The following is a 23,963-nucleotide window of genomic DNA, read 5'->3' on the forward strand; positions in this document are numbered from 1 at the left end:
GAGCAGCCCAGCCATGGATTTAAGTTCTAGTTTTGCACGGGGGGCATTGCCAAGCCATGTTTGCCTGGTCTTTCCTAGTTGAGCACAGGGAGCTATTAGAGGTGGCCTTCCCCCCAAAGCCCTCTAGCTCCCTTTTTAATTAGACTTGTAGAGCTTCAAGACATGTTGCAGATCACATAAATCTTAACACTGGTTCTGTCTGGAACCTCACCTATATTAAATCTTGATCCATTTAGCGATTTGCAATACAACTCTTGCTTTAGGTTTGAGAGATTAAAGATTCCAGGGCTGCTGCCACTGACTGGTCAAAATAAAGACAGTGAAGGGGAAGCAGAAGCCCAGGGGGCTGTTTCCTTGCTGGTTCATGAGATCGCAACAAAGCCTCTAGGTAGCTCTCTAGACTTGAAAACCCAATAGAGCCCTAATATGAACAGCCTCTAAAGTGGTTATGCCATGAGTTCCTTAAAACAAAGACATTTGTTTGCAATTTTACACACTTGCATCACTGACATATGGTTGCATTATAATTGCATCAGCTGGGCCAATTGTCTATAGAGCTCTGGCCAGAAATTCCCAGGATACACCAAGATCTATCATTGCTTAAACAAACATTGACTCACTTGTTTAAAATTTTTTTTTCTCTTTTTGTGTCTTATTGCACTTTTTAAAGTAGCTGTTTGTCATTAAGATGACATTTAAGGAACCTTGAAAATAATAACTAAATATATATATATATATGTATATATGTATAACATATATATTTGTCAAATGGAAGTGGGTGGGTGTAGACAAATAATGGTAGATTCATATAATAGAAACTATCCTGTCACTAAATAAAGTGGATGTTTAAGTATTGACAGTTATCTTTAGATATCAAAAGAACAAAAGCAAATTTCAAAGCAGGATGTATAGTAGAATCACGTTTAAGTAAAATAGTAATTATTGTATATGTTGATAAATGCATAGAAAAAGATCTGAAGAAAGATAGTCCAAGCTGTTAATAGGGTCTATTTTTAGCTCCTTCAGTTAAGAAGTTAAGCCACTCACTCTTAATTTCCGCTCAGGTCATAATCTCAGGGAGGACTCAGCGTGAGATTCTTTCCCTCTGCCCCTCCCCCCACTCACACACTCATAAATAAATAAATAAATAAATAGTTTTTTTTTTTTTAAATAGAGCTATTTTTAGGGATGAAATTAATTGATTTTTCATATATATTTCTATACTCCTTGGAATTTCTTATGAATAAGTATTGTTTTTTCTTTTCTTTTTAAAAGATTTTATGAATTTGAGAGAGAGAGTGAGCACAACCGGGGTGAGGGGCAGAGGGAGAAGCAGACTCTATGAGCCCATGTGGGGCTCAATCCACGGATTCCAGTATCGTGACCTGAACCAAAAGCAGGCCCTCAGCCAACTGAGCCACTCAGATGCCCCAAGTACTGCTTTTTCAATTAGGAAAAAAATTATGTTTTTGAAAATCAATGTTATTATAATGTGTTCAAAACATCAAAAGAATCTATTATTAATTATAATAATATTAGTGAGATTTCTCATGGTAGCTTCTCAGTTAAGAAGCATGATATTAGTAAGCTTCTGTGAAAATAGCTATTATTACTATAATAACTGATGTAGTAATAAAACAGTATAACTAGCCCTCACTGAATCCAAAACAATTTAGTATAGGGTTTTGTTGTTATTTAGGGGTGTTTGGTTTGTTTTTTTTTTTTTTTTACACTTACCAATTTATTTAAGATGTAATAAATTTGAATCAACAGCAAGATGAAGAGACACAGAGTGAGGCCAGGGAAAAGAGTGCATCGCTCTCCCCATATCTCCAAATCACAATATTGCAACCAGCTACTCTAACTGTACTACTACTCAGCTGTCGTCCCACCAGGTCCTGTCTCAGGAGGAGGAGCCCAGGTAGCATAGTGGTTGCAGTCAGCCTCCAGCAGGGTCAGCGTCAGTGACAGCTTAGTCTTCCCTTCCCAGCTCCTCCTCCTGCAATGGCTGGGACTTGAAAGCAAATGGTGAGGCCAGCCACCAGTGCCCCCTGCAGGGGGCCAGCGAGGTCATCACTCCAGCTGTGCTTGTGGTCAGATGTGCGGGGGAAGCCAATGGGGTGCAAAGGCCAAGGGGTAGAAGTGCGCTGTGGGCCACAGAAGTCGTGCCCACTTCCAGCGGAGCTGGGCCTGCACACAGAGCTCCAGGAGCAGCATGCTGTACATCCCAAAGGGGGAGTGTCCCAGTGGAAAGGCAGTCAGCTAGCCAGGCTTCCCCTGCACACCTTCTCCAACTGCACAGAGTTCGCGCAGTTGCCGGGGCTCGAGTAGGGGTCACACACCTCCAGGAAGTTGGACCACAGACTGGCCATCATGTACTTGGCCCAGGTCTGTTAGCAACTGACTCACTGCAGCCCCAACAGGAACTTCCCCATCACCTTATCCACGGCAGCCACATAGTGGCTGAAGCGGTTGAAGTTGGAGTGGGACTAGAGGAGGTCTCTGGACACCAGGGGAGGCCTCGCTGGCTGAGAGGGGGGTGATGGTGGCTGTGATGGTGACCCCCACCATGAGTCCACAGGTGATGGTGTCTGGACAATAGGGTACCAGATAGTGTCCTCTGCAGTAGAACCATTCTTCTATGGGTGTTTCCCAGAGTCAGGATGGCAGAGAGGCTCCAATCAGATAAAGGCAGTTGGGAAGATGGCAGAGGAGGAAGATCATGAGCCGCCACCTCCTCCTTTGCACATACCAAGGCTACAACTTCATACAGAACAACTTGCTCTGAGAAGAAACCTGAAGAACAGCTTTTTCACAGCTGAAGATAAAAAAACAAAGCCACACTGACAAGAGTAGGAGGGGCAGAGACACAACATCCTAGCATGACAACCCACAAGCCTGAGGGCTATCACAGAGATGGAGGTCCTCCCGGAGGATCATCAGGCACACCCTGCCCTGGGGTTTGTACTGGGAAGACTAGCTGCCATAACATCTGGCTCTGAACATCAGTGGGGCTTAAATCTGGGGTAGCTGGAGAGCTACACAAACCAAGATGCCACTCGTCAAAGGCCCACACACAATCTCACTTGCTCCAAGATCCACACAGAGGCAGCAGTTTTAAAAGTGCCTGGCCCATATATGAAGATTGACCAACTACAGGACATGCATCGGAAGGGCAGAGATGAGTAGGAACTTTCTATAGGAATGGAAGCACTGATAGGTACCATTTTTCTTTCTTTTTTAAAAAAATTTATTTATTTATTCAAGAGAGAATGAGAGGCAGAGACACAGGCAGAGGGAGAAGCAGGCTCCATGCAGGGAGCCTGATGTGGGACTCGATCCCGGGTCTCCAGGATCACGCCCCGGGCAGAAGGCAGGTGCTAAACCGCCGAGCCACCCGGGCTGCCCGGGTACCTTTTTTTACACTCAGTCAGCCTTGCTTGCCAGACACTGGTGGGCATCAATTCTAGCATTCCACCTTGCTAGTGCTGTTCACCCTGCACTGGCATTCCCCTATGGACCCATCCTGCCCAACATGTCCACCTCACAGGTGCCCCTCTAAGGAGGCTCCCATCCTGTCACACCTAACAGGAAGCCCCAGCAAGGACCAGTGCCCCTCAAAAGCGACACCTTCTCCAGGGAGGAAGAGCACCATTAATTACCTGGCCTTGTAGCCAGACCACACCAAGGGCTAACCCCACCCACCATTATGCCTGCAGCAGCCACAGCTGGGCCTCTAAGCCATCTAGGCCAAGGCCAACTCTGCCCACCTGTGTGCCTGCAGCAATGATGGCCCCACCACAACAGGAGGGCTCATGCAGCCCACATAAGAGATACCTCTGGAGTGCTTCATTCTGGTGACTGGGGGGATTGGGCTTCTGGCTCCATCAGACTCCTATATAAGGCCACTCCCTTCAAGACCAGGAAACATAGCTGACCTACCTGATTCATAGAAATAAACATACAAGTCAGACAAAATGAAGAAACAGAAGAAAATGTTCCAAATGAAAAACCAAGACCAAACTTCAGGAGGAAAAAAAAAAAAGCTAAATGAAACCAAGATAAGCAATCTACCCAATAGAGAGTTCAAAGCAATGGTCATAAAGATATTCACTAAACCTGGAAGAAGAGTATGTGAATTCAGTGAGATATTAAACAGAGAGATAGAAAATATAAAAAAGAACCATCCAGAGCTGAAGAATACAATAACTGAAATGAAAAATATACTAGAGGGAATCAACAGCAGATTAGAGGATGCAGAAGAAAGATCAGTGATCTAAAAGAGAGTAGTAGAAATCATTCAAGTTGACTATCACAAAGAGAAAAGAATTTTTAGAAATGAGGATAAGTTAAGGGATCTCTGGGATAAACATCAAGTGTACTACCATTCACATTGCAGGGTCGCAGAATGAGAAGAGAGAATAGGGCAGAAAACTTGCTTGAAGAAATAATAGCTGAAAACTTCCCTAACATGGGGAAGGAAACAGATATCTGGGTCCTGGAAGCACAGAGAGCCCCACACAAGGTGAACCCAAAGAGGTCCACACCAAGACACATAATAATTAAAATATCAAAAATCAAAAATAAAGATTCCTAAAAGCAGCAAGAAAAATGTAACTAATTACATACAGAAAAAAACACCCATAAAACTATCAGCTGGTTTTTCAGCAAAAATTTTGCAGGCCAGAAAAGAGTGGCATGGTATATTCAAAGTGCTAAAAGGGAAAAACCCACAACCAACAATACCCAGCAAGTTTCTCATTCAGAATTGAAGGAGAGATAAAGAGTTTCCCAGACAAATAAAAGTTAAGGAAGTTTACCACCACTCAACTAGCCTTATAAAAAGTGCTAAAGGGATTTCTTTAAATAGAAAAGAAAAGACTATAACTGGAAGAAAATTATGAAAGAAAAAAGTCCACTGGTAGGAGCAAACATACAGTAAAGGCAGTAGATCAATCACTTAGAAAGCTAATATGAAGGTTAAAAAAACAAAAGTAGTAAAATCAACTGTATCTATATTAATTAATTAAGGGATATTCAAAATAAAAAGATATAAAATATGATGTCATATACATAAAATGTTGTGGTGGGAAGCGTGTAGTTGCTTTAAAATGCCTTTAAATCACATGACCACCAACCTAAAATAGACTGCTATGTAATAGGATGTTATATGTGATCCTCATGGTAACTGCAAAGCAAAAACCTATAATATATGCATAAAAAGCAAAGAAAGGAATCCAAGCATAATGCTAAAGAAAGTCATTAAATCACCAGGGAAGGTAGCAAGAAAAGGAAGCAACACAGGACTACAAAAACCAGCAAATAATGAACAAAATGACAATCAGTACATACCTATTGATAATTACATATAAATAGACTAAATGCTCTAATCAAAAGACATAGGGTGACTGAAAGGATTAAAAAAAAAAAAGACCCATCTAAATGCTGCCTATAAGAAACACACTAAAGACCTAAAGACAGGAGCCCCTGGTTGTTCAGGTTAAGCATCCAATTCTTGATCTCAGTTCGGTTCTTAATTGCAGTGCTGTCAGTTCAATCCCTGCGTTGGGTTCCTAACTGGGCATGGAGCCTACTTTTTTTGTTTTAAAGATTTTATTTATTTATTCATGAGAGACACACAGAGTCAGAGACATAGGCAGAGGGAGAAGCAGACTCCCTGCAGGAAGCCTAATGTGGGAATCAATCCCAGGACCCCAGGATCATGACCTGAGCCAAAGGCAGATGCTCAACCACTGAGCCACCCAGGCATCCTAAGCCTACTTTTTTTTTTTTTTAAGTGAGGTAGCAATACTTAGATAAAACAGAATTTAAAATAAAGATGATTGTAACAACAGATAAAGAAGGGCATTACATAATGATAAGAGGATGTAACAATTGTAAATATCTATGTACCCAATATAGGAGGACCTAAATATATAAAGCAAATTTCAAATATCCAAAAGAGAAAAATACACATTCTTTTCAAGTATGTGGAACATTCTCCAGGATTAGGTCACATGTTATGCTAAAAAACAAGTCTCAATAAATTTAAGAAGACTGAAATCATATAGAGCAAGTTTTCCAAGCACAACAGTATGAAATTAGAAATCAAATATAAGACAAAAAGACTGGACAAAACAAACATGGGGAAGCTAAACAACATGCTGCTAAACAAGGTCAATAAAGAAATGACAGTAAATAACAAAATACCTTGAGACAAATGAAAATGGAAATACAACATTCCAATATCTTTGGGACACAGCAGAAGCAGTTCTAAGAGAGGTTTACAGTGATATAGATCTACCTCAAATAAACAACATAATTTTATACTTAAAAGAACTAGGAAAAAAACACTTTCTTTGCTCTTTGAAAAGATCAACAAAATTGATAAACCCCTAGCAAGACTCACCAAGCAAAAGAGAGGACAAAATAAAATCGTAAATAAAAAAGAAATAAAACCAATGCCACAGAAATTTAAAAAAGTTTATAAGAAACTACTACAAAAATTTGTAACAAAGTGGAAATAGACAAATTCTTATAAACAAAATCTTTCAAGACTGAACAAAAAAGTAGAAAATCTGAACAGACTGATTGCTAGTAATGAAGTTGAATCGGTAATCAAAAAACTCCAAACAAACAAAATTCCAGGACCAGATGGTTTCACAGATGAATTCTACCAAACACTTAGAGTTAATACCTATCCTTCTCAAACTATCCCAAAAAACTGAAAGGAAGAAACACTTCCAAATTCATTTTATGTGGCCAACAATGATACCAAAACCAGACAGACACTACAAAAAAGAGAGAAAGAGAGAGCAAGAGAAAATTGCAGGCCGGTATAAATATCCCTGATGAACACAGATGCAAAAATACTTAACAAAATATTAGCAAACTGAACTCAACCTTTATTAAAAGAATAATTCACCACAATCATGTGGGATTTATTCCAGGGATGTAAGGATAGTCCACTACCAGTAGATCAAAATGATACACCATTATAAGAAAGTAAAGGATAAAAATCACAATTATCTCAATAGATGCAGAATAAACATTTGACAAAATTCAATCATTCATGATAAAAACTCTCAACAAAGTGGATATAGAGGGAACTTATCTTAATGTAATAAAGGCCATATATGATAAACCCACAGCTAACATTATACTCAATAGTGAAAAGCAAAAAGCTTTTCTTTTAAGATCAGGAACAAGACAAGGATGTCCACTCCCACCATTTTTATTCAACATAGTTTTGGAAGTCCTAGCCACAGCAATCAGAAGAGAAAAAGGAATAAAAGTCATACAAATAAGTGAAGAAGAAGTAAAACTGTCACTATTTGCAAATGACATGATACTGTATACAGAAAACCCTAATGACTCTACCAAAAAACTATTAGAACTAATAAACTCAGTAAAGTCACAGGATACAAAAATCAATGTACAGAAAGCCATTGTGTTTCTATACACTAATAATCAACTATCAGAAAGACAAATTAAGAAAACAATCCCACTTACAATTACAATTCCACAAACAATTCCCCCTAGGAATAAAATACCTAGGAATAAATTTAACCAAAGAGGTGAAAAACCTGTACTACAAAAGCTATAAGACATTAATGAAAGAAATTGAAGACAACACAAACAAATGGAAAGATATACCATGCTCATGGATTAGAAGAGTTAATATTGTTAAAAATGTCCATACTAGCCAAAGCAATCTATAGACTGAATGTAACCCCTATCAAAATACTGTTCACATTTTGCACAGAACTAAAACAAAAATTCCTAAAATTTGCATGGAACCACACACACACACACACACACACACACACAGAGACATATCTTGACAAAGAACAAAACCAGAGGTATCAATCACATATTTCTGTACTACAAAGCAAATCAAAACAGTATAGTACTACTAAAAATAGATCAATGGAACAGAATGGGGAACCTAGAAATAAACTCACACTATGACAATTAAGGTATTAATATACAATGGGGATAAGGTAGTCTCTTCAATAACTGGTGTTGGGCAAACTGGACAGCTACATGCAACAGAATGAAACTGGACCACTTTCTAACACAACATACACAAATAAACTAAAAATGGATTAAAGACCTAACTATAAGACCTGAAACCATAGAACTCCTAAAAGAAAAGATAGGCAATAAATTCTTGAACATTGATTTTACCACTATTTTTTGGATCTATCTCCTCATGCAAGGGCAACAAAAGCAAAAATAAACTACTGGGTCTAGCTCAAACTAAAAAGCTTTGCAAGAAAAGGGAACTATCCACAAAGTAAAAAGGCAGCCTACTGAATGGAAGAAAATATTTGTAAATGACATATCTAATAAAAGGTTAATATCCAAACTATATAAGGGACTCATACAAGTCAACATCCCAAAAAACAAACAATCTGATTTAAAAGAGGTGGAGAGGTGATCTGTGGGTGGCTCAGCGGTTTAGCACCTGCCTTTGGCCCAGAGCGTGATCCTGAGTCCCGGGATCAAATCCCACATTAGGCTCCCTGCATGGAGCCTCCTTCTCCCTCTGCCTGTGTCTCTGTCTCTCTCTCCCTGTGTCTCTCATGAATAAATAAAATCTTAAAAAAAAAAAAGAGGTGGAGAATCTAGATAGACATTTTTCCAACAGAGACATATAGATGGCCAAAAAATGGTCAACGCCACTAGTCATCAGGGAAATGCAAATCAAAACCATAATAAGATATTACCTCATACTAATCAGAATGGCTAGTGTCAAAAAGATAAGAATAACAAGTGGCGATGAGTATGTGGAGAAAATGAAAGCTTCAAGTACTGTTGTACATCATGAATATAAATTGGTACAGCCATTTATGGAAGTAGCACTTCCTCAAAAAATTAAAAATAGAAGTACCATATGATCCATCAATTATACTTTTGGGTATTTACCAGAAGAAAATAGAAACACTAATTTGAAAAAATATATACGCACCCTTAAGCTTATTGCGGCATTACAATGGAATGTAAAGTACAACATACAGAATATAGCTAATAATGCTGTAGTAATGTTTTATGGTGACAGACTGTCACTACACTGGTCATGGTGAGCATTTCAGGATGTATACACATGTCAAGTCACTGTGCTGTGCACCTGAAACTACTGTAATATTGTCTGTCAACTATACTTCCAAAAAACAGAAAAATAATGTTTCATACCATGTTATGGCATGAACCAACCCTATGCATATCTTGGAGCATATGAGAAATTAACTAGAATTCCAGCATGTGAATAAACAATAAGCAAATAACTGTTCCTCTGCTCAGATTCTTATGGCTAAAGTGATTTTTTCCTTTGAATAAGGGCTCAGTAACTAAAATGCGTATTTCATCAGCATATTCAAATTTTACAAAATCATCAATCACGGGTATATATTTTGACACTTGTAAATCAAATTTTAAGAAAGAACATAAGTAGGGGCAGCCCCAGTGGTTCAGCGGTTTAGCGCCGTCTTCAGCCCGGGGTGGGATCCTGGAGACCCGGGATGGAGTCCCATGTCAAGCTCCCTGCATGGAGCCTACTTCTCCCTCTCTCTCTCTGTCTCTCATGAATAAATAAATTAAACCTTCTAAAAAAAAAAAAAAACATAAATAGATGAGAAAGCTTATCTTCTTTCCTGTTAGTATTTCAGTTCTATATCTAACTCCTGGATTTTAAGGACTTCTTTTTTTTTCTTAAGGACACATTTTTAAAGTCTCTGGTCTTATTTTGAATTACAAAATTAATGAGTCAATCTTTTAAAAAATTATTAACACCAATTTTCTTAAAAATGAAATGTGCTTAGAGAGCCTGAGTAGCTCAGTTGGTTAACCACCAGATTCTTTTTTTCCTTTTTTTTCCAGACTCTTGATTTCTGCTCAGGTCAGGATCTCAGGGTCATGAGACTGGCTCCGTGCTCAACGGTGAGTCCTCTTGACATTCCCCCTCTCCCTCTGTCCCTCCCTCTAAAAAAAAAAGGAAAAAAAAAAGCTTTTATTTCATATCCTACAGTTCCGATCATGCCCACATTCTTTATTTTTTCTTTTTTGTATATTTTCTTTATTGGAGTTCAATTTGCCATGCCCACATTCATTAGGCCTTTCTTTTGAACAGATGATGATTTAGGGGACAAGAGAAGGCAACATCAATATGTCAAGTAAAATAGAACTGAACTGATAGTTGCAGAATTGGACTTCCTTGAATACAAATAATCTGCTATTACTCCAAGCCAAGGCTCAGCAGATTTTTGCTGTAAATGACTCAGACAGTAATGTTTTGGGCTTGTGAGCCATGCAGTCTCTGTCACGATGGGGTTCAGGACACAGTGTCCCCAAATACGGCACCTTGGCATATTAGATATCTTAGGCTAAAGGCCTTTTTTAAAAATGGTAAAAGCAGAAGGTCCCTCGGAATTCCCTTCAGTTATATTTCTTTCCTGAAACAATCATAAAATTCCCATGTGAGAGGGGGAAAGAAGACATTCTTTTTTTTTTTTTTCCTTAATATGTATTTATTGGAGAGAGAGAGGGAGAGGGGGCAGGGGCAGAGGGAGAGAGAATCTCAAGCAGACTTCTATCCGAGTGCAGAGTAGAGTTGGGCTTAATTTCATGACCCCAAGGTCATGATCCGAGCCCAAATCAAGAGTCCAGTCTCCACTGACTGAGCCACCCAGATGCCCCAACCAAGACATTCTTATCACCAGAGGGCAGGGAACTTAAGGCCAAGAGGTCTGCATGAACAAACTTTGTTAAACTAACTCTTATCTTCCGAATTACTTCTTTCCTATCTACCATCTTCCATCCCAAATATCTTTATCTTGTCAATTCTTCACAAATTTACCATTTGCCTCAAAGTTATAAAGGCTTCCCACTCTGGTCAGTTCTGGTCTTCATTCTCTTATGAAATTTCCCATGTAAAAATTCAATGAACCTTGTAGGCTCTTCTCCTATTAATCTGTTAATCCTGACAAAGGTCAGTTTAATTTTCAGACCTAGTCAGGGACCCTAAGAGAGTCAAAGAGACATTTGTCCTGCCCTACCATTGAAATGACTTAACTCTGCTTTTGTCACACAGCCATAGTCTATACTTAAACAAATGGCATGCCTATTTTTCAATAAATGATTTACGGACACTAAAATGTGAATGTTATTTAATTTTCACATGTCATGAAATATTCTTCTTCTTTTGATTTTTCTCCCCAATCATTTAAAAATGTAAAATTCATTCTTTGCTGGCAGGCCTTACACAAATCAGGCGGTAGACAGATGACCATGGCCATACGTTGGGGGGCCTCTGCTCTAGGCCAACGCTTGGTACTCAGAACCTGTTGCTTCTCTTGAATCCTGGAATTGAGGGGCAGGGAGGAGAGGGAGGAATCCAAGAGATTTGTGAAACAAAACATCATAGTGTTACTTTTCCAAAGACAAATTTAAGCAGCCTCATTAACCTAAGAAGTCACTGTCATAACAGACATTTTTAAACCAAGTTTTGAAAACATTTAAGGAAACAATGAGTTTTAAAAGGCAGTCCTGAATGAAAGAGCTGTTCATTCCTCTCCATTTTTCTTGCTGGACTTTGGGGAATAGTTGCTAAAAAATAAAAACAAAAATGAAATTTTACCTTAATTAATTGGTGAGAAATACCACCTCCTTGTTGCTTTCATGTACATTTGTTTAATCACTATTCATATGGAATTTTTTCCTGTTTATAAGCCATTTATATTTCTTGTTAATTGCTCATTGCCTTTTGCCCATTTTTCTAGTAAGATATTTTTTCTAATTTATCGTGAGTATATTGCTATTAACCTTTTACCTACTACATGTAACAGGTATTTCCCTAATCTCCTCTGCTCTTTTATTTTGTATAAGAGGTTCATGATAGTTCATCTTATTATTGTCAAAACAGTCTTGTCTTTTACATTTTCTTTCCTTTATGCTTAAAATGAACTTCCCCATTTCAAGATCACACATTCAATTATGTTTTCTACTATTTGGGGAACTGCATTTTTTTATATTAAGCTGCTGGGATTTGGAATTCGGTTTGGTGTACAAGCTAAGGACCCAGTAATATTTTCTCAAATAGCTCACCTATTTTCCTGTGTTCCAATCCTGTCTAATCTTTGCTCTCAGCTCACATGCACGTCCCCCACAAAAGCTCTCGGGATGCCCAGCTTGGGAGCGGGCTCATGCTCCTCTTAATTCCTAACTGTTCCTCCTGCCCTTGGTCTCCCATGGTTCTTCTTTCTTTCTCAAAGCATAATTATCTGTGCAATCTCCTCTATTGTACCACATTGTAAGCTCCTTGAAAGCTGGCATTGAGTTTTATTCATCTTTGTATCTCCCAAAGCCCTTATCCAGGGCCTCATACATTTGTGGAAAGAAAGAGTGAGTGATGGCAGGCCCTACCCCCATGCCTCCGCTCCCTCTCCCAGAGGGAGGGCAGATCAAACCTCACAGCGAGGAAGGGACTGCCTGCCCCGTGCAGCTGGGGGATTTGCGGTAGCCACAAGTCCAAGGCAGCTCTTATTTAAACACGGCTGGTATTTATAGAACGAGGTCATGTACTCCAGGCTGAACAGATACTGAAGTGAAGAGAGCTGTCAGTCAGGCTCTGGGTAGATAAAGGGTACTCTGGGCATGCAGAGCCCGTGCACCCGTGAGCAGCAGGAAGGGCCAGGCCACTCCCTGGACAAACACGGATCCCAAGGCAGGATTCCTCCCCCTTGACCAATTATAATCACAAAACCAGAGACTGTGAGATACTTTGGAGTCAGAAAAGGCTACAGTGGAGTGAACCAGATTCTGGACAACTTCCACTATGAGAGCCAAGGTTTTAGCTATAAATCACACTTTTCTTATCATGTTAAAATTTTTTTAAAGTTATTTATTTATTCATGAGAGACACACAGAGAGAGGCAGAGACACAGGCAGAGGGAGAAGCAGGCTCCTTGTGGGGAGCCCAATGCAGGATTCAATCCCAGCACCCTGGGATCACACCCTGAGCTGAAGGCAGACACTCAACCACTGAGCCACCCAGGTGCCCCTTTCTTACATATGCGTGTATGCATACACACACACACACACACACACACACACACACACACACACACATTTAACAATATTGGCCTATATTCTCCAAATTCTAAGCTGTTGAGCACTTAGTAATGTGAATGCCTATTTGCTGCCACTGTGGAGAGGGAGCAGGGTGAAGGATGAGCCTGGAATTCTACGTGTGTGTGTGAATAAATTATATAGAGAGAACAAACATTTATTAGGGGCAGACAATCCCTTGCTAGCCATGGGTGTGTGGGGGTTTTTTTTTTGTTCTTATTGTTACTTTTTTGTTTTTGTTGTACTTTGAGTAGAAGAGTCCTAGAGAGTATCTCCAGGGGAGGGATCGGGGGAGAAATGCTAATAAAAGTCGACCATTTGGCCTTGTCTCTATCCTTACCAATCTCTCCTCTCTTATTACTCTGACCTGCAAAAGAAATAAATAATGGGCCAACTTCTATGATGAAAATTGAAGAAAATACTAAGGACAGAGGATCTACAGGAACAATTATATTCCTCAGAGAATAGCTCCAGGACCTCTGTGCTCAAAATGCTCCTAAGAAAATAGCAAAGACAAGGCCAAGGCCAGACGCTTTTTCAAGCCCATAGTATTTTCTAGTGACAATAGGCTCTGCTCCAAGTATCGTTCCTTAATTATGAGAAATGAAGTTGCTTCCCATCTACAGATTGAACTGTTATTTTTAAATTTGCCCACTTATGAAATGTTTCAGCCACAATTCTTAAAAGATCGATAAGCTGTAACTCCTAAAAATCTTGAAATTAAAAAAAAAAAGCCCAGCTATCTACAAAAGAGTGGTGACTTCCTTTCAAAAGGCGATAAATGTCTAAAATCATAAGTCATAATGTGAAGTCCAGCAAGTGGATGCCTGCATGGGAGAAAGTCGCTAAACAGCCTGGGCCTGGTAACAGATAACAACGGTAGGGAAGTGTCATCGCTGATAACAAGCTGCTCGGGGGTGACTCACACACACACAGCTTCAACTCCTCTGATGGCTTCTGGTACTGCACATTCCTCACATTTCTCCCGTGCTATAGAAGAACCAACAGGTGTGGCATCACGTAGCTAGGTGGGCCCCAAAGAGAAAATGCATGCATCAGCTTCCATAAGAAGGTCCATCCCTGGAATTTCTGCCCTCTGACATGTTTTATTACAGATATTCCCCAACTGTTCTGATAAAACACCTTCTAGAAAAGGGAGAGCTTGAGCAGCATGGCTACCTTGCTAGTGCAAAGGGGTGTTACTGTGTAGGCCTCATGTTAGGGGCCTGTCAGAGGAGAAGCAGCACACAGCTAGTGATTCAGAACATGTGTGTTGATATCCCCCTAAGTATTTGAAAATGAAAATTATTCAGTCAAGGAAAGAGGAGACTGAAGGAGCACCCAAATAAAACTGTAGACCTGGGGAAGGGTAGTCTTTATTCCCTGAGGGGGTGACCATCTGCCTCTTGACTGAAGAGTAAGACATTTGGCTTAATGCTCATAAGCAGTGGGAGAAAACTTTGGGTGAAGAAGGGATGTTAAATTGTGGAAATTATAAAAAAAAAAATCTGGGGGGATCCCTGGGTGACACAGCGGTTTAGCACCTGCCTTTGGCCCAGGTGCGATCCTGGAGACCTGGGATCGAGTCCCACGTCGGGCTCCCTGCATGGAGCCTGCTTCTTCCTCTGCCTGTGTCTCTGCCTGTGTGTGTGTGTGTGTGTGTGTGTGTGTGTGTGTGTCTATCATGAATAAATAAATGAAATCTTAAAAAAAAAATCTGGAATCTCAATTTCAGAGGGTCTCGCTCATCAGTAGAAAGTACTATTGTAGGGGCACCTGGCTGGCTCAGTCGGTTGAGCACATGACTCTTGATCTCAGGGCTGTGAGTTCAAGCCCCATGCTGGGGGGAGAGATTACTTAAAAAAACAAAATCTTTTTCAAAAGAAAGTACAACTGCTGCTATAAATGAGGTAGGATAGTCCAGATGACTCCTCAGAATCCCTTCCCACCTCCCATTTTCTTATGATAGATATCTACCCAAGGTTACAATAATATCAAAAGAAGCAGAACATCACAGACACCTTACGACATATCAGAGCCAATAAAGACTCGAAAAAATTCTTGCTGATAAAGAAAGCAAGTGTCCCCAAACAGCATTTCCTGATTGCTTATCAATAATGCAGACCGATGTTAATCCATCTTAAGAAACATATATATCCATTTCGATCTTTATTTGCCTCATTCTTTAAACAAATGCCAAATGTGTTCACAATAAAATCAAGAGCCAACCTCAAATCAGAAAAAATACAGATTATTTTTAAAATGTACATTTCCTTTCTTTTTACCGGCTTGCCTACAAACCTTGGGGAATCTGCTAGTTGCAAAGTTGCTTTTTATTTTCCAATAATTTCTGAGAGAATATTGAAATACTTGTGCACAGGAAGCCACTATACCTTAAATTTACCCTTCCAGGATTTTAAAACAGAAAAGTAAGTGGGGGAGATAATGGGAAGGAAATTTTTAGCAGCATCCTCATACCCTAGACTCAAATGGATGGTGGAAGTCAGGTACCAATATCCATAGCAACTACGGAAAACAGTTCTCTTGGCATTGTCCTTTTGCAGGGTCACTTCCTTTTGTGACACCTCACTCAATCTCAGGCAGAAATAAATGCTTTCCCTCTTGTTCCCGTCATTTTGTTTCGAGTGTGTGTGCGGGTAGAGAGAAGGGAGGGGGGGGACTGTCCCCCCATCCAGGACCACGCTAGTAGCTTTCCCCTCATGGCCACCTCCCACCCTCTGCTGGGTGTCTGAGGCTCCCTGCAAGGGCCCATTCTGGAGGGTGTCTGGGGCTGTTGGAGGGGTGGGAGTCCCCACTGGGTAGTTTGGGTGGGGCTCAAAAAAATTAAAGCCCAACTGTCAGGCCAGGTGGGTGGTAAGTGTTTAATAAATGTTAACAGCCATCCCCACCCTTCTTTCTTCCAGACACATTAAACAGAAACATGCACTAAAATCCCCTTGAAAAATATTCTGTACACCGTGGCCATTCATCTAGCCGACTGCTGCCTGCCTTTTGTCTTGGTGACTGGCTTAGACTCTGCAGTATGACTCAGCGTGAAGGCCGGCTTTGTGGGCAGGCTCAGCTCTAAAAACTGCTTTAACCACCCGAGGCAGCTGATTGCAATGGGCCTCTGGGGCCCCTGCTCCAGTGATGACAATCAAAAGAAAGTGAACACTGGAGCAGTACCTTCCAATTGAGTGCTACTGAAATCAAGGAACAGCGCACCTGGCCTTGCAAAGAGCTCAGAGGCCGGGCCTGAGAGGCTCCCCAGGTGAGCTTGCTTAGCACTGTCCCAGCCCCCCCTTACCAGCCTCTACTGGGCTGTATTGATGATGTTTGACGGTGATGACAACAAATACTGTTGCTAATCAAAGCAATTAATTATTTGCTAAATGCTTGACATAGGTTGCCTCCCTTACCAACCCCCATAGCCCTCCCGCAAGGTAGAGTGAAATCCTCACTCAACAGATGAAGAAACTCAGACTCACTAAAGCCAGCTGGTGATGAAGCAGGATTTGAGCCCAGACCCAGGGAGCCAGGAGTCCAGACTCCTAACCACTTCAAAACCACTGGCTTTGGAAAAGCTGCACTATCCACACTCGTGTGGTCCTAAATCTAAGCATGAGGGGGAAGGGATAGGAAGCCCCCCAACTGACCTCTGAGCTTTTCACAGAGTAGCCTCTCCCCAGGCACTGCCCACCCCCACACACACCCCCACCCCGCCCCAGTGAACATGGAGCCAGGCTGCCTCGGCTGTGTCTGCAGCAGCCCTCGGACGCTCTTCCGGAACATGACCCCATGGCTCACTGCATCCACGCTGCCACTGGCTCCAGGCCCAGCCTTGCAGCTTGCGCCGTCTCATGGAAACAGATTTCCAAATGGATAAACCCTGGAGTTTCAGGGATGGGCCTGCATTTCTATAACTGGGTAAATATGGGTTGAAGGAGCAAGGATAATTATAACAGATAATCCCCAACTCTCATTTAACCATGAATCAAAGTTCTCCTCTGCCAGAGAAGTCAGCACAGCGGCTCATGACTCTGCCAAATCTCAACTGGAGCTTGTGGAGCAATGAAACAGCTAAAAGCAAAAAAAGGGAAAGTGGGAAGTCTGGCACCTACGAAGATGGGGAAATTGGTTTCTGGAGAACAAACCGTAGAATGAAAAACCGTGGTCAGAACAACACAGGCATCCAGGAACTCAGAGGAAGGTGGTAGATAGTAGGCCCGGCCACACCAGGATTCCAGGACCTGGATGCAACCCGAAGGCTGGCATGAGGAGGGGGAAGACAGTGACCTGACAGGGAGAGAAAGGCTTTGTCCTGTGCTGTCACTAGAACAATAAAAAGGCTCGTGAGCAAGAGAACCCCCTGCTTCTTCTAGAAGTGGAAGAAGCAGCCTGGGCCCAACCAGGAATGGGGGGAAAGTACATTCTCTTCTTTGGCAGGGGAGTATTGCTTAACTACAGAAAAAGATCCCTCAGAGCTCCAGTAACATGGTTCCTATAGTCTGGGGACACTATGGAACCAAACTCAAGCCCCATCAGTGCTCACTGACTACAGACTCAGACCTCAGGTGAGGCTAGGGTGACCTTCCCCCCCTTAGCATCCCTGACTATTCAGCCCTCCCTTGGGAAGCTCCCGTCAGCCTACAAAGGGGGGAGGAGACAGGGTGGCAGTGGCAGCTGCTCTGTGGCCCTTATTGCACTTGGACAGCATTTTGGGTTTCCATTCAGCAGGTGACTTCACACCCCAACTTGTAGGACCTGGGAACCCCAGCATAGGTAAACTGGCTCATCAGCCTTGCTTCATCACCCATACTGCCCCCTACCCCAGCTGAGAGTTGTAGGAGTACCTACTACCTTCATAGGAAGGGGAAGGAGAGGGGACCCCCAGTCCACAGTGGTTGGGGAACGTGGGTGGATCAGATGGCCAAGGAGCCTCCAGCCTAAGTCTGGTGCCAAATGGACAAACCCCTAGGAATGCTCTTGGCCATCGCTCTCCAGCCAAAACTAGAAAATCAGGTACTTTTGATTCTAGGCCCTAAGGAGCTAAGCCAGGTTGGAAAAGACACATGTCTATGCTCAGCCCACTGGCCCCTGAAATGGCCTCACAAACTTGCTCAGGGAAATCGTATTTTCTTTGTTCTGGTTGAAAGTTTCTTTTGTTGTTGTTGTTGTTGTTGTTGTTGTTTAAAACGTTAAATATAGGGATCCCTGGGTGGCGCAGCGGTTTAGCGCCTGCCTTTGGCCCAGGGCGCGATCCTAGAGACCCGGGATCGAGTCCCACGTCGGGCTCCCGGTGCATGGAGCCTGCTTCTCCCTCTGCCTGTTCTCTGCCTCTCTCTCTGTGACTATCATAAAAAAAAAAAAAAAAAAAAAAGTTAAATATACAAGTTTATAGAAAAATGTAGACTTTTCCAGCCTGCAGTTTAGAATGACCTGTCTTTACATCAATCTATAGTAAGACAGGCACAGTTAGAACATTTTGTGATGTCACTTGGTCGTCTGGGACTTGGTGCTTCTTTTGTGATGATGCTGGTTGGTTCTTCCCCCTGCTTCTGTGAATTAGTCTGCAGCTCTGCTTTGCAGTCTGAGACATGAGTCAGCACAAGGAAAAAAACTCACTTCTCCAAGCAGGGGCTGGCGCTAGAAGGGGACAAGGAGGCTCCAAAGTCCAGGTCAAAATTGCTTAAGGAGACTCCAGAGAGGCATAGGAAGTTGGTCTACGCACCCATGCTGCCTTTGAAAAGTGGTCCTGCTGCATTCTCCTCTGAAGCCTCTCTGGCTGCAGGGGCTCTGGGGGGGGGGGGGGGGTGACAGTGTGAGGGCTGAGAGTCCCTGTGTACCTCCTCCTCTCGATCCCAGGGGACATTAGAGGGTGCAGCATCTGACAAGCAGCTTTGAAGACAGCTTCACAACCTGAGGTACTTGTCCACTGTTACTCCTGTTCATGCCACACTAACAGTTACATCTGGGCTTGCCAGTCTCGTGAACTTGGGATACAGAAGCCGGGCTGGGGGCGGGGGGATATTTAAAATTTCCCCTCCTCCCCAGCTCAATCTACCAAATTATATTCTCGCCACACAGGTTAATCGTGTGTATTAGTTTTCTACAGCTTCTGTAACAAATTATAACAAATCTAAGTAGCTTAAAACAACATAAATTATCCTTATAGCTCTATAGGTCAGAAGTCTGGCACAGATCTTGAGGTGTCAGCAGGCCTGCATTTCTTTCTGGAGCTCTAGAGGACAACCTATTTACTTGTCTTTTCCAACTTCCAGAGGCGCCCACATTCCTTGATTCGTGGTCCTCTTCCTTCGTCTTCAAAGCCAGCACTGGCTGGCAGTGTTTCTCACATGGCATCTCTCTGAAATGGACCCTCCCACCTCCCTCTTCTCTTAGAAGAGCCCTTGCGGGCCCACCTACATCAACACGTTCCAGGGGTTGGGATGTGGGCATCTTTGGGGGGCTGTGATTCTGCTTACCATCCTACAGAAGGTCTTTAACAACGTGAGAATAAAAAGGAGATGTCCTTATCACAAAACTGCAGAAAAAAGAAGGGAGGTGCCCCCCCCAAGTCTAAAGTTGCCGAGGTTACTGCCCAGAAAGCAGAGTCTCTTCCCAATAGCCCCTCAACATTTCACTCCAGGGGGCTGAATCTTTGTCACCAATAGAAGGAAAACAGCCCGTCAAGCTCTTCCCTTTCTATGTGATGCTGCTGCTTTTACCACATGTGGGCTGAGGAACTCTTCAGTTACAGTCCCTAATACGTCACTGCCAAATGACTGCCAATTCCTTTAAGCCGCCTTTTCTAGATCATTTTCCAACCCTTGAACCGTTTTGACTGCTCACTGCTATAGAATCCCAATTCAGTGAGGCATGACACTTTAGAGCAAGCCAGTGCTCCATAAAGTGACAGCTAAGACCCTCTGGTATGCATCTAACATGACTACCATTATTGTCACCAGCTTCTATTGCAAAGGACGAATGAAAAAGAGCATCATGTAACAAGCGGACAGAACCATCCTCAAATTCCAAAGCCAGTCCCACTTGTTGTCCCAGACTGATCTGGGATGAGCAGCTGGTAGGACCCTGGCTGTGCTAGAAGGCACGTGAGAGGTGTGAAACGGATCATGAGAGAAACACACCAACAATACCAAAACCAAGACATAAAACGAAGATAAAAAATATGTACACACACACAGAGCCATACAGAGTGGTTTAGCACAAAGACTTTGGTGTCAGACTAATTCCACCACATACCAGCCATGGGATCCCGGGCAGGTTCCTTAACCTCTCTGCACCTCTGTTCCCTCATTCGAAAGTGAGGGTAACAACAGAACCAATCATACAGGCTTACAGAACTTGGCGCATTGAAAGCATTTGCTGTTAGCTGAAATTATTATTAGCCAGATGCTATGTTAAGCATTTTTCAAGCATTTCTTAATTAATCATCAAGATAGAAGAGAAAAAAGCACCATGAGGTATGTACTATTATTATAATCTTCACTTTTAAGATAGGAAATAAGCTTCAGGTCATATAGTTGGTAGGCAGCAGAGCCAAGGCCAGAACCCAGTTTGGTGTGACTCAGAAGGCTGTGCTCCTAACCTCTGTGGGGGACAAGAGTCGGGGAACAGTAGCAGTGCCTTAGAGGTCGGGTCTCTTCCACACTTTCTAGAGTGTGCTTTATGCACAGTTGCTGTTTGTGTGCTAGATCAGAAAACCTGAGTGAAACTACCACGAGGACAAATGTGTGTTGCTTTGAAACAGCCCTGGGTCATCCCATACCCCATCCAATACCGCACACTGGTTGAATAGCGGGTGTTGAGGCCCCCTGGGAGCTCAGAATCTGAGCATTTCCTTTAGTGAGATGCCACCTCCCGACCATCTCCTCAGTCCCCTCCCTGCCACAGAGAACACAGTTGGAGCCCTGTGGCGACAATTCCCAGTCTTCATTCAGCAATGTCCTGGGAATCAATGGTTGGCTCAAGAGCACCATGAAACTCTTATTAGCTAAATTAATTTTAATTTGCTGCAATTTTGAAGGAAAATCTGTGCTTCCCTGAAGTGTCACTATGGATCCAAAACAATGAAAGGGCATTGCGGCTGTACAAAGGACAAGAATTGTTGTATTGAAAGCTTAATGAAATCTTGCAGACAAAATGTTGAGCAAAAGAAACCAGACACCAGGAATGTGTACTTTGTGATTCCATTTAGATAAAGGTCAAAAACAGGCAAGACTACCTTGTGCTATTTAGGGATGTATTTTTAGATTGTAAAAATGTAAAGGAAAGAAAGGTAGTGATTACCACAAAAGTCACGAGAGTGGTTACCTTTGGGTAGATAAAGGGGTTGGAATTCCTTGGGGGAAATGGGATCCTAGGGTTCTGGCAAGGTTCTATTTCTTGACCTGGGTGGAAATCACACAGGCTTACTTTTATTATAATTCATTTCGTTTTCTAGGGTTCCCTTCATATAATTCATCTCCACGCTTTTCTGTGTGCTATACTTCACAATAACAAAGGTTGGGTTTTGTTTGGCTTCACTAAAAGAATTTGCAGGAACCCTACTTGAGAAGACATTTAAAAAGCTTTAGGAACTAAATAAGTCTTCATTGGACAGACAAGACCTTGAGGTATCATCAAGCTCAGTGATTTTTTAAAGTTTTGCATGTAAAACAGCCATCTAGAGAATCTGACAAAACAGATTCCTGGACCCCACCCTCCAGAGATTAGGATTCAGTAGGTACAGAGTCTGAGCCCCAAGATCCTGAATCCCTAAGGGGCTCTCAGAATAGCACCGATCTTGTCTGTTCCTGAAAGTTTGCCCTGTCCTTTAAAAGACACCAAGGAAACAGTCCATACAATATAGGATACAAGATACAGTCCTCTAGCTGTTGGCTAATTCAGACCTATCTACCTTTTAATCTTGACAGATCACTGAATTTAAGCATTTTTTAAAAATATTTGAGAAAAAGAAAGCATGAGTGGGGGAAGGACAGAGGGTAAGAATCTCAAGCAGACTCCCTGCTGAGCATGGAGCCCAACTTGGGGCTCGATCTCACAACCCTGAGATTATGACCTGAACCGAAATAAAAAATTGAAAGCTTAACCGACTGAACCATCTAGGCACCCAAGTATTTTTATGTGAAATAATCTTCCTTGCCCCCCAAATACACACACACACACACACACACACACACACACACACACACACTTTGAACATAATCAATTATCTGTGTCATTTTGATCTTTTACAAAACCAGGAGCTAGTGTTGCGGTTTCTGAAGTCATGCAACCAGCCATCCATGCAGAGGTAAAAGGATGAAAAGGTTCTAGCTCATGGGATCCTTAAGAGAATGTTCTCCAAAGCAGATAGAGGCACAACCATTTTGTTATTCCCTGTTTTCCTGACTGCTATCAGCCTTCAGCCATCAAATATGGATCGCTGCCAATTTATGAGCAAGAAAACAGCCTGACTGCTCCGTGCCTAAATTCTGCATTATATTTCCTTATGCTATACAAAATGCAAAATAGAAGCTAAAATTAGAAGCTGAGGTGCTAGTGAGGCTGATCTGTGTAGGGAGAAGGCAGAGAGGAGATGTCACAGGGAAAGATTCAGGGGAGAGCTGCCCCGGGCTCCTTCCCGAGCTGTCACAGCAGCAGGGGAAAGAAACACAAAGGAAGGGGAAGGCAGGCAGGAGGCTGACAGACACCCCACTTACAGTACCTGCAGAGAATCCTTGTGGGCTTTTTGGGTTCCCTAAGAGAGCCATGACCTATTTTTTGCAATGTTGTTCACGTATTTATCAAAATGCATTCTTGGTGAGTCACGGTCAAGTTTTCTGCAGTTTTCCAATAACAAGATTCAGTTTCCACGCTGGGGGCTACCGTCCGTGTCTCCCCGCAGAGCAGTAACACAGCCAGCAGGTCCAGGCTGATGGTGGACACGACGAACTTCTTAAGGGCAGGGAAGCCACAGGTTTCTTATTTTAAATTTAAATTCAAATTCAATGTGCCAACATCTAGTACACCACCCAGTGCTCTCCCATCAAGCGCTGTCACCCAGTAACTGTCACCCAGTCACCCTATCCCCACACCCACCTCCCCTTCTGCAACCCTTTGTTTCCCAGAGTTAGGAGTCTCTCCTGGTCTGTCTTCCTCTTTAGTTTTCCCCCCACTCAGTTTCCCCTCCTTCCCTTATGGCCCTTTTCACTATTTCTTACACTCCACACACGAGTGGGCCAGAGCTGCAGGCTTCAATGAATCCACCTGAATAGCTTCGTGCACAGCCTGGAGTGTATTAGGAACAGAGGGCGGAGGCCCGAGCCCCGGCTGGCTCACCCCGAGCTGAGCCACACAGGCCTGCGGGGCGGGGGCGCAGGCCTCGAGGCGGGAGGACACCCTATAACGCCCGGGCTTAGGGGGCACTTCGCCCGGCACCTCGGGCACCCCTGGTTTCAGCATAAGGCCGTGTCCTCGGGGCAGCGACAACCCCGCCGAGCGGGAGTCAAGATTGTGCGAGTATTAGGGGAGCAGAAAACCCCAACCAACGAGGGTCAGTGTCGGTAGGTCCCCCGGGGCCTCCCAGGAGGTGCAGGCCACGAGCACGGGGGCCTCCGGCCTCACTGGGCTGCTGGGCAGAGACGGACCGGTGGACGCCCCCTAAGGATGCAGGGGCGCGGGGTCAGGCTCTGGCTGGCCCCGTCTCATCTCCCGGGCTCTGGGCCCCCGGGGCACACACGGCCGTGGGGGGCTGCAGGGGTGGGAGGGGCTCCCACTGCACCTGCGGAGGGCGGAGCCGCACAGGCCCCGAGGCTGGGGGGGAGGAAACC

At 43.0% G+C, this 23,963-nt stretch overlaps 1 pseudogene; it reads right to left on the reverse strand.

Moving 5' to 3' along the window:
* Nucleotides 1-1,881: 1,881 nt before the first annotated feature.
* Nucleotides 1,882-23,595, reverse strand: LOC112915403 (phospholipid phosphatase 2 pseudogene; annotated as a pseudogene).
* Nucleotides 23,596-23,963: the final 368 nt, after the last annotated feature.

This window comes from Vulpes vulpes, chromosome 16 (assembly GCF_048418805.1).
Source record: "Vulpes vulpes isolate BD-2025 chromosome 16, VulVul3, whole genome shotgun sequence".
NCBI lineage: Eukaryota > Metazoa > Chordata > Mammalia > Carnivora > Canidae > Vulpes > Vulpes vulpes.